Consider the following 11771-nt stretch of genomic DNA (forward strand, 5'->3'; position numbering starts at 1 on the left):
TTTGTAATGGCCCCAGCCTTTTTGCGCATTTCATTATGCCTGCCTATAGTGCCGCCTAAGTGTCGGTTACGTTTAATAAAAAAACACACAGCCTGTTCTCAACTTCAAGTAAGTCTATTTAAAGTTTTGTTTTTGAACAATTGTTTGAAATGGATTGAATCATTATTTAAAATAATTTTTGAATTGCCTAAATCATAAATGCAGCCGGTTTGAAGCCTGCAGTAATGTTTTTTATTTATGTTATGGCAGCAGTCCACTCTGCATATTTTTTTCGAGAATGTTGCACTACTGTTGCTGTTTGTTATTCTGCACGAAACTTAATGACAAAAAATAAGAAATATTGCTGACTCCAGCGCTCTCTTCACGTTTGTCCATTATTTGGCGTTGAAAATGGAAACGTCTTTTTAGACATGGAAAATCGATTTTACAATCGATTCAATGAACACTTATATATTAAAAATCGAAAATGATTTTTTCACAAAAGTGACAGCCCTATTCGCAACCTTGCCACTAGATGCCGCTAAAATTTACAAACTGCACCTTTAACAAATCTGCCTTTCACGGCAAAACCCTCTAAGTGCGTGCAAGCTTTTTTGGTAAGAACCTCCTTTTCTTTGGGAAAAAAATCCTCTTCTTTTGGAAATATATACCAAAAAAGTTGCAAAATCACTTAAAGGGCAAGTTCGGTATTTTACACTTAAAGCCCTGTTTTCAAATTGTTTATAATGAAATAGAACGGTTTTGACAGAAATTTCGACATATGATGATGGCCCGAGAATTTTCGGGTGTTTCTTGTATCACCTCCCACCTCTACAATGGCTTTATAGGTGCACAGAAACAATCCTTCCTAAAATGCATTAAACTTTCATTTACAAAGACGTGAAACTCACCGAGTGGTCAGGGGTGTTCACTGATATGCTCACACAAAAATCGCTGCAAAAGACACTTTCCAACAGGTTTTATCGTAGTTTTTGCCAACTCCATTGACTTGTATAAGATGTGCTGTGAGGTACGGTATTACTCCGCACCAGGAACGTTGTTTCTATTCTTGCAATTGGCAAAGGATGATTATCGCCACCAACTGGGCTGGAGTATCTATTTTTCAAGCTCTCGACGGAAGAATATACGGGTGTGAGGCGTTAAAAATAAGTCCACAAGTTTACAACGAATGCTAAAACACCTGTTGGAAAGCATCTTTTGCAGCGATTTTTGTGTGAGCATAACAGTGAACACCCCTGACCACTCGGTGAGTTTCACGTCTTTGTAAACAAAAGTTTAATGCATTTTAGGAAGGATTGTTCCTGTGCACCTATACACCCATTGTAGAGGTGGGAGGTGAAACAACAAACCTGAAAATTCTCAGGGCAGCCGCATATGTCGAAATATCAGTCAAACCGTTCTATTTCATCATAAACAATCTGAAAACAGGGCTTTAAGTGTAAAATACCGAACTTGTCCTTTAAGATACAACTAGAAACACTGCAAATTATGAAAATCAGAATTTAAAAAGTGTAAATGAAGAAACTGAGCCACACATTAGGGGGCGCTGTGATGCATGTGCCAGTCATTGTATTTAGGTCCACAAGTGACCAAAGTTTAAATGTTATCTAAGATTATTTTACACTTTAAAAATGGCTGGATTATTTTGACCCAATGTTGAGTTGATGTTATGCAACCATAGTGTATAATAACACAGCATTGGGTAAATTTTAACCCAGCCGTGTATTCTGTCCAATATTTATTCATTATTGGGTCAAAAATAACCCAGCCATTTTTAGAGTATACAAATGTCCTCTGAGCACTTTGAGGACTTTTCTGAAAAACTGACGTGGCGTTTAATGGATTCTGCTAACGAACGGGTATTTTTAAATGATTAAGTGTATATTTGAGTAGAAAATATTTGATGAATGTATACTACATGCCAAGAGCATTCGGTCAATATCATTATCTCATTCTGAGCTCTTCTAAACGCAAAAGCTTTCAGTAATGAACCTGTTATATCCTTTATATCCATTAGCAGAATCAAAGGCTTTCTTTTATCACCTTTAATCCTTGCTTTAAAGTGTGTCAAAAAGAGGCCAGATAAAGTCAGTTTCTGTCCATTTAACATTTATGAGTTAAAATGGCTAAATCAGACTGAAGCCACAGGCATGGATTAATTCATATTAGCTCAGTAATCTGAAACAGTAGCACTGGATATGGTTTTAATAGGATGTATTATAGGACGATTTGGTTCTTCAAATTACTGGAATCCTGATCATTTGTGCTTTTCATAAATTTAATAAAACATGAACACAATTTTCAGAAAATTGATCTGAACTTATGATATGATTCAAGATGCCCGAGGCACAGCAGTTTGCATCTCTGTTAAATAACTGGCCAGATCTTTAAACTAATAATCCTTCTTTAGCAATATTGTTTGGGGATTCATAAAAGGCTTTTTTTAATAGGAAGAGGATATCCTCTGGAAACAACCAGGTTCATTGACACTAATGCAGGCAGAGACTTCAAAGTAAAATCGAAACACAATCGAGCACGCCAATGTAAAAATAAAGAGATGATTTTATTTGCATGCATCTCCATTCTCAAGGATGCATTATTTAATTTTTTGTTAAAGGCCACAGTGTTGTTATTTAGACCCAGGGATGTTCCTTGTGATAAATTAAAACTTTAATTACACACGAATGTAATGAAGCAAATTAATCATAAGACGCACTAAATCATGCATTGAGTGGACATCTGCGAACACTTGAACAATCGGAGCGATGACCTCACAGTTCACCAAAGTGATAAGGCCATTATTGGTGCATACGAACATGATGGAAGATGTAATCAAAACTTTGTGTATGCCGTGGGGAGAGGACATTAACATGTTACGAGCTGAAAGATATACAAAACAAAAAATAGCTTATCTGTTAATTATCACATATTTATTTACCATTTGTCATTTATAGGCTTAAAAATCTGAGAAACAGTAACATCACCACATTATCCTATTCAACACAATTGCACACCAGGGAAATGTGAGAGCAATCTATTAAACTCTGCTAAACTGTTTGGAAAAGCAGGTGAATTGCGTTGTGCAATAACTCTCGCTGAGGAAAAAAACACATCTTTGTTTCTTGAAGACTTGAAGGATGGTATTTTCTATGTGAATTTGATTAGCCAGGCATGAGTTTATTACCCTCTGTAAAACATTCAGTCGCCTAATGTGCAATAGACTTCCTGCTATATGCTCTCCAGCAGTTTTCTCTACTCATTACAAACATGCAAACCCTGCATTTCAACACCCGATGGGTTCACCGCAGTTCCCTCAGCTCACAGGGGTTAAGCACTTTCATATTTCACACTGACAGTGGCCAGGACCGATGGGTAAACATTTCATTTATACAGTGCTGCCTATTTAGCATACGTAGTTCAAAAGGGTTGTGTGTTTGTTTCCTCAGGGATTCTCAGGGATGCGTTAATATTCAGAGTAAAAACAGCAAAATAACAACGAAATTAGAGTTGCATTATGCTCTGAACTGTTCAATCCTATAAGAAATTGAAATCGTAACCATAATTTTATTAATTGTAGTGAATACACCAAATGGTGCAATGGTGCTAAATAGCCCCTAAAGTTGTCAGTGGGGTGGTACCTTTTTCAAAAAGTAAAAGGTGCATGGTACCTCAAAGGTACACCCTGGTACTCCAAAGGTAAATATCTGTACCAAAATAGTACATATTTGGGCCTTTTAAAAGGTACCGTCCCAGTGACAACTTTTGCACCTTGAAGACCCATATGGTGCTATGTAGAACCTTAAGTGGTGATAAAGTCGTGCCACTTAGGTTCTATACAGGTAGGTGCTATAAAGAAGTTAAAGTGGTTTCCCTATGATTACAAGGCAGTAAACCACTTTTAGTGCTATTAATCACCATTTTTTAGAGTATATAATAGAGTATTTAACACACATTACATTAAGCTTTTACCAGACATTTATCATTTAAGCATACCACAGATGTGATTTAGTGGCATGCATGTATTAATGCATGTATTAATAATTACGAATATGACTGTCTTATCTTCTTGTGCATTTACAGTCTCTGCATTTTTAGCTGCTGGTTTCTAGTAAGCAGTCTTCTCTTGTTTTTTAGTTCAGGGTACTGATGATTAGGGCAATGATCAGAGACTCAGACATTTTAACTCTTTCCCCGCCATTGACGAGTTATCTCGTCAATTAAGAGAAAACCCTTTTGCTGCAAATGATGCTTCCGTAACAAGTTTTTATGGTAATCTGTAATCTGCTATTATCCACTAGATGGCGTTGTTACCCAATTTATAAAAAAACCGGATGCAAAAACTAATTGAATCAATTTTAAACTCTGTGCATGTTTTGATCTTTATTCTGAATCTGATCTCTAACAAAATTAATTTACAAAAATGCAATTATTTAAAGGGATAGTTCACCCAAAAATAAAAATAATGTCATTAATGAGTCGCCCTCATGTTGTTCCAAACTCGTAAGACCTCCGTTCATCTTCGGAACACAATTTAAGATGTTTTATGTTTAAGTCCGAGAGCTTGTGGACCCTTTATTGAAAATCTATGTACGGTATACTGTCCATGTCCAGAAAGGTATAAAAACATCATCAAAGTAGTCCATGTGACATCAGTGGGTCAGTTAGAATGTGTTGAAGCATCGACAATAAATTATTCCAAAAATAACTAAAATTATGACTTTATTAAGCGCATGCGCGAGACTAAAGTCACGTGACTGCAGTGACGCGGATGACGTGTTATCCTCAGACATGTTTGCGAAGTTTTTTTTATTTTTTCAAACTTACAAACTTATTTTTTGAAGTCTCCCTGAGACTGTAAACGAAGCCCGGGCGCACAAAAAAAAACAGCTGGGGCGCACCAGATAACATGTCAGCCGCGACGTACGTCATCCTGCAGTCACGCATGCGCTTCACAACAGACGCAGAGGAGAGAAGACAATGCTGAATAAAGTCATCATTTTTGGACCAAAATGTATTTTCGATGCTTCAACACATTTTGACTGACCCACATATTTCACATGGTCTACTTTGATGATGTTTTTATTATCTTTCTGGACATGGACAGTATACCGTACATAGATTTTCAATGAAGGGTCAGAAAGCTCTTGTACTAAACATCTTAAACTGTGTTCTGAAGATGAACGGAGGTCTTACGAGTTTGGAACGACATGAGGGTGAGTCATTAATGAAATTATTTAAATTTTTGGGTGAACTATCCCTTCAAGCTTTTTGCTCAAAATTTTTTATTTTTTAAGAAATCTACCCATATTTATAAAAAGAGAACAAATGAGGATAGGATTAAAGGTGGAATATGTAGAATTTTTACCACTAGATGGCGCCAAAATACAATAACATCAAATGGCGTTGTTTAATGACGCTCTGAAGCAGGGTGGAATTATGGGATTTGTAGTCTTTAACTCAACCGCTGATGGCCATCAATCAGACGCGAACGAGAAATCACGTTGACAGATAAGGTAATCAAGTCTTTTAAATGTTGCGTTTGATGACATCGTTTATTTCATTATGTAAGTTTATATGTGATGTTGAAAACAAAATTGTTAGTCATAGATGTTACAGTATTAGTCCAAATTCGATGGTTAACACAGCACAGAATTAAGTTTTCAACTTACAATCTACAATGATTTTTCACATAATGTATTGACAGTACAAATCTTATTGTGAAGTGTCTTAAAATGACCATTTATATAGCTGTACAATACCTTTTGATGAGCATATCGTCTGCGGGAGAACGTGCTGATTACAGTCTACACACTAATGTTGTGATCAATATAATAGCATACGTTTTTTGAAGGGTTACGAATCAAAACAACTCACCCATCGCGTAAAACACAAGCAGGATCAGAATCTCGGCCTAGTTAAATGTTGTCGCGAAGCTCTCTCGATCCAGATAATGCAACACCAAATTGATCCTCATTCTTTCTCTTGTTTTGTTCCAAACTCTTCTTGGGTCGTTTGGTTGGCCCGTACGCTTACTGGAGCTGTCTTTGCTGACACAACCAGCGGCAGACGATAAAGAGTAATCCACAAGTCCATAAGCAAGTGCGTAGCCCGACAGGCGCTAACGCATAGTTCCGCATTTGTCCACGACACTGGCTGCGTCCGAAAACTCAAGGCAGTGACTTGTTGCCTCGCTGCCCCATGAGGCAATGACTTCAGAGGCATGAAGGCAGCTCAAAGAAAGGCAGCTTGTTTGAAATATAAACAGAGAGCTCCTTTGTGATAACTAATCACATATTTGAAAACTACAATACTAATTTCTCGCTAGAAATGCAATTAAAATGTGTAAAAAGTGAAAATATACGTTTATTTACACAAAATTTGTGCTCCAGTCGCTTCCTTGGTCGCCATTTTATTTTTTCAAACTCGACCACTGTTGTCATGTGGTTTTAACGTCAGTAAAGGCGGTGACAAAGGGTCACGTGGATATTAACGTCATTGACAGGAGACTGCACTGCCCCGTGTCAATGTTTTGAATGGAAATTTTCTCACGATTTACAAGTAGTTGAAAACATTACAGATATTGATAGTAATCAGCTGGACAAAATATATAACACTGGCCTAGTGGTTTTTGGACATTTTACTGCAAATATCTTACAAATTGCACCTTTAAACTTTTTTCCCCCGTTTTGTTTGTTTGTTTGTTTGTTTAAAAAGCAGATGGTCTGTTCTTTCAATTGATAAATTTGTATGTTTATATATTTATATAAAAAAAAAAATTCTGGAAGGCATTTTGTGAAACTTTTGTGAAAATCACCAAAAAAATGCTGGCTGGCAACTTTAAAAAAAAAGGCTGGCAGGGAATGAGTTAAGGGCTGATTCAGTAAAAAACTCTTACTTACATTTATGCATTTTGGCAAATGCTTTTATCCAAAGCGACTTACAGTGCATTACAATTTTTTTATCATTATGTATGTTCCCTGGGTTCAAACCCATTACCTTTTGCGCTGCTAAAGCAATGCTTTACCACTAAGCTACAGGAACATTTTTCACTTTCAAGTTTCCAAAATCATCTTATATAATGTAAAGAACATTCTGTGAAAATATAACCTTGATATCTTTAATATTGACTGAGTAAGGCCACATTAAAGATTGAAATCAATGTGAAATTAAACTTGGGTGCTCCTCATCTCATAGTTAGATTATAAGACTTTAACCTGGATTTCACCGGCAGAGTTGCATATTGCAACATAAGCATAATACACATTGCTAGTATGCACACAATCTAACATCTAAAATGAACATTCGCCTGAAATGTTGCGATATGCAACAAAATGTATCAAAGTATTTTTCATAATGTATTAAGCCCTTACACTAATTCCCCAAGGCAACACTTGCTGCTTTGAATATGCATGCGCATTCCCCTTAATGTTATTCACCAATTATTAGTGACAATTAATAGTTCTGTAGCTCAGCTGGAAGAGCATTATGGTAGCAGTGCAAAGATTATGAGTTTGATATATTTGAAGCATAAATGTAAATGCGGTTTTAAAAATGTCCTATTGGCAAAATTGCAAAGTATATGTACCTCAGATTCCTTTATTCCAAATCCGGAACTGTCTTCCTCCCTTACGTACCATTGATTAGGATAGAAAGCCGGGAATGTAGATCTAGGCCAGAGGAACACAAGGCACAAAGCAATCTATTTGTGTTCGTCTTGGTTACTTTTGAAATGGTCTGTGTATTTCGTGAAAGAAAGCTTTTATGGCTCATAGTGTCCATATAGTTCACATAGGTGAGTGGTAATCCATTTCTTTACCTTTTAACACAGCAATGAAAAGACTGTCTGATGTTCACTCTGCAGGAGAAGAGAAACAAAGGTCATATCCATTGTGTCAGTCAAGAGCAATAAAAGCTTCTCTTTCTTGTGATAAACAATTGTATATGGTGTGCAGAAGAAAAAGTGAACCTTACATCAATCTGGTGAAGTAGAAAACACACGGGCATACTGTGGCAAACTCTACTAAGCTAAAAATCAAAGCCGAAAGCAAATGATATCGTATGACATTGTACTCCAGTTCGGGATGGTTTGTTTTCACCAATTTCTATGATCTTTAAAGGGATTGTTCACCCAAACATTTTAATTCTGTCATCATTTACTCACCCTCATGTTGTTAAAAACCTGTATGAGTTTTTTATTTTTATTTTGACGAACACAAAAGATGATACTTTGATGGTAAGCACACAGCTGCTGCCACCACTGACTTCCATAGTAGGAAAAACAAATATTACGTTTAAGTGTCTTAAATGATGAAGATGATATTTTGATTAATGATAGTAAGCACACAGATGACGGTACCTATTAAATTCGATCGTATTTGTTTTTCCTACTATGGAAGTCAATGGTTACAATCAGCTGTGTGCTTACCAAAATATCTTCTTTTGTGTTCATCAGAGAAAAGAAAATCTTATTACGATGAGTAAATAATCACAGAATGTTCCTTTTCGGGCAAACTATTTTACCAAAAGACACTGGGTATCTGCATTGTTGACATGCCTTAAAATGTAACCTAATAAACAGGGAACATAAACTCCCCCGAACTGTTAATTATTATAGTACTGTGTACGTGTCTTGTAATTTGGGTCTTAAACTGTTCCCAGAGGCATCACTTTAATTGGCTCGTACAACTTCTTAGACAAAATGAGGGTCTTTAGGCAGTCATGTGTGTATTAAACCTTGAATAAACTGCTGCATTCATTAGCTTCTGTCATTAAGGTTATCTATTTTACATGACACTAATAAAATAAGCAGTTTTAAATGCAGTGATCTCAATTAATTCCTCGAGCTACATTCCATCAAAATTAACTGACGCCCAGGGGAAATCTGACCGATGGGCTGTCGCAGTTAAAATTGGTGGCTAATGCATGACAAGAAACAACTGTTATAATAATAATAATAATAATGATATCACAATATGACACACATGTTTATTTTAATCCTATTGCAGGTGGACTGTATGATAAAAAAGACTCCTCCTACAGTTTTCGGCAGATCGTCATTATATTTGGTGAGCGTCATCTTAAAGGTCCCGTTCTTTCTGTGTTTTTGAAACTTTGTGTTTACAGTGCGCAATATAACATGTGTTCATGTTCCATGTGTAAGAAAAACGCTGTATTTTTCACACAGTTTACTTATCTCTATAGCGCTGTTTTCACTGTCCTAAAAACGGGCTGATGTCTTCCTTGAAATATTAAGTCCCTCCTTCAGAAATACGTAACAAGTTCTAATTGTGTATAGTTTGTTTAGTGTGTTGTGATTCGATAGCAGCTTAGCTAAGCAGAGAAGTTTGAGTCAAAGCTGGCGACTGACGCATTCCTGTGGGCGGAGTTTTGTCAAAAAACTGTTCTAGTGACGTCATTAAAGCAGGAAGTAGAGGGCTGTAGTCCAAACCGCCCGTTCGCTGTAGGTTTTGAAAGGCGAATTCTGTTAAAGAAAATATATCGCCTGGCAGTAAACTTTGAGCTTTATTATTTTGCAGGTATTATTTATGCTATTATAGCAACATTACACACTAACTAGGGTTTAAAAATGGGATCAGAAAGAATGACCTTTAAGGCCTTTGTGATGCTAAATCCACGTAAAAGTTTGATGTTTTGCCATGAAACAGGAAGTTGCTGGAACTCAAGCATACAGTGTCTTATCTGTCCCAAACTTCACATGATTGATAAGAGTCCTGTCCTGAACACATCTACATGCCAATACTACATGTCAGTTATAGTCAAAGCGCCACCAGCTGGCAACCTAAAGGGACATGTTTTAGCACCACTTTCAAATATTCAACAAAGCAGCCCTTAGACTGTGTTTGATGTACAAATTTCAGTATTCCAATGTGTTATTGCAAGTCCTACAAAAAAGTATCTTGGAGCGACGCTCTAAACCAAACAGGAAGTAAGCTATTTGGAATTATTTCTCAGTTTATCTCTCAGTTTTTGTCATTCCCAGGCGTCAAACTTTAACGAGCATGAGTTATCTCATCCATTAAGAGAAAACGGTCCCCTGCCAATGACGAGAATTTCCGTCTTTCCGCAATACCACTTTTATTCACCAGGTGATTCCGCAACTTTTACAACCCAAAAGTTACGCCTCACGTGAAAGAGAAAGAACTCTGTGTATGTTTTAAATATCGCTCTTAATCTGACCTCTATGAAAAGTCCTTCACAAAAATGCAATTATCTCAGCTTTTTGCTCTTTTGTGTTTTTGAAGAAACCCATATTTGAGAGATGATAAAAAGATAGGATGAAACCTTTTTTTTTTGGAAAGCAGAGGGTCTATTCTTTCATTTAATATATTGTATGTTTATATATTTAAAGAAGAACATTTTCTGGAAGGCATTAAACTTTTGTGAAAATCATGAAAAATGCTGGCGCTGCTGGCAACTTTTTTTAAAAACGCTGACAGGGAGAGAGTTAATAAGAGTCTTGTCCTGAACACAATATTCAGTTACAGTCATAGCGCCACCTACTGGCATCATAAACAGGCATGTTTTACATTAGCTTCAGCATACAGTGTTCAATCTGTGCTCTAATTAATGTTTAATAAGACTCTAGGACTGAAGGCATTTATGTGCACTATTCAGTTTTAATTATTGCGCTACCTGCTGCCAACAGGAGGTGTGGCACATCAAAATACCATTGCCACATTCCTCCTATATTTACCCACTGTTGTTCACTGCTTTCCTAAGGCCATTGGCTGGCGGTGGCCATGGGTGCGAGTGCCCTTTTATTGCTGCTTGTAGCTTTTATATCTTTTTGGAATTGACTGGATCACCTGGAGTCAGACCTAAAAAGTGAGTTTGCTGTTATAGAGAGGATCAAATTATTTCCCCGGGAATCATATTTATACTGGGATGTGGAGGCTGAAGGTCAAGTTTACTCTCAAGTAGAGATGCACAGATAGGTGATACCGATGTCGACAATTTCGTGGTTATTAACTTGCATTAAATTCTGAAGATTCAATTTTCTGAATGTTTTTTATTCATATAATGACAATATTAAGCATTAAACTTGTGACGGTTTTTTACATGTTCTACACAGAGCCCAAATTCATTGCATTTTCCTGTTCACTTTTGATTGACAGGATATGTCGGCTGTTTTTTGAGTATTGGCTGATAGCCGATGGTGTTAAAGGTGCAGTGTGTAATTTTTAGAAGGATCTCTTGAAAGAAATGCAAAATAATTTACAAAACTATATTATCAGTGGTGTATAAAGACCTTTTAAAATTAACCGTTATGTTTTTATAACCTTAGAATGAGACATTTTTATCTACATACACAGAGGGTCCCCTTACATGGAAGTCGCCATTTTGTGCCACCATGTTTCTACAGAAGCCCTTAACGGACAAACTTTTTAACTAAGTTGTCTCCGATGATGAAATGTTTGTCCGGTGGTGGCCATCGTAGCTTCTTTATACATTTCAAAAGCGAGGGTTGGGCAGTGGACTGAGTCGTTGGTTGCAATTCGCAACCTCACCACTAGATGCCGCTAAATTTACACACTGCACCTTTTATCGGCCGATACCGATTATTGGCCAATATCATTGCATCTCTACTCTCAAAAGCATTTTAATGTATCACAGTAGGATCTTTTCAAATGATGTGAATTATGAAAACTATTATTTACAGTAAAACATACTTTTACATGTATGCTTTAATCTAAAGCATTTTACAGTGCAAGGTAGACATTTTATCAGTATGTGTTCACCGGGATTTAACA

At 36.6% G+C, this 11771-nt stretch overlaps 1 protein-coding gene across 1 annotated transcript in view; it reads right to left on the bottom strand.

The window, feature by feature from the left end:
- The window catches only part of smpd4 (sphingomyelin phosphodiesterase 4), a 35254-nt gene extending 27415 nt beyond the window's left edge, over nucleotides 1–7839 (bottom strand). Inside the window, exons 1-2 of the mRNA XM_055180442.2 lie at nucleotides 7817–7839; nucleotides 7586–7667 (exon numbers count right to left, since the gene is read on the bottom strand). The gene's annotated coding sequence lies outside the window, so the exon portion shown is untranslated. The remainder of the gene's footprint in view (nucleotides 1–7585; nucleotides 7668–7816) is intronic.
- Nucleotides 7840–11771: the final 3932 nt, after the last annotated feature.

This window comes from Misgurnus anguillicaudatus, chromosome 9 (assembly GCF_027580225.2).
Source record: "Misgurnus anguillicaudatus chromosome 9, ASM2758022v2, whole genome shotgun sequence".
NCBI lineage: Eukaryota > Metazoa > Chordata > Actinopteri > Cypriniformes > Cobitidae > Misgurnus > Misgurnus anguillicaudatus.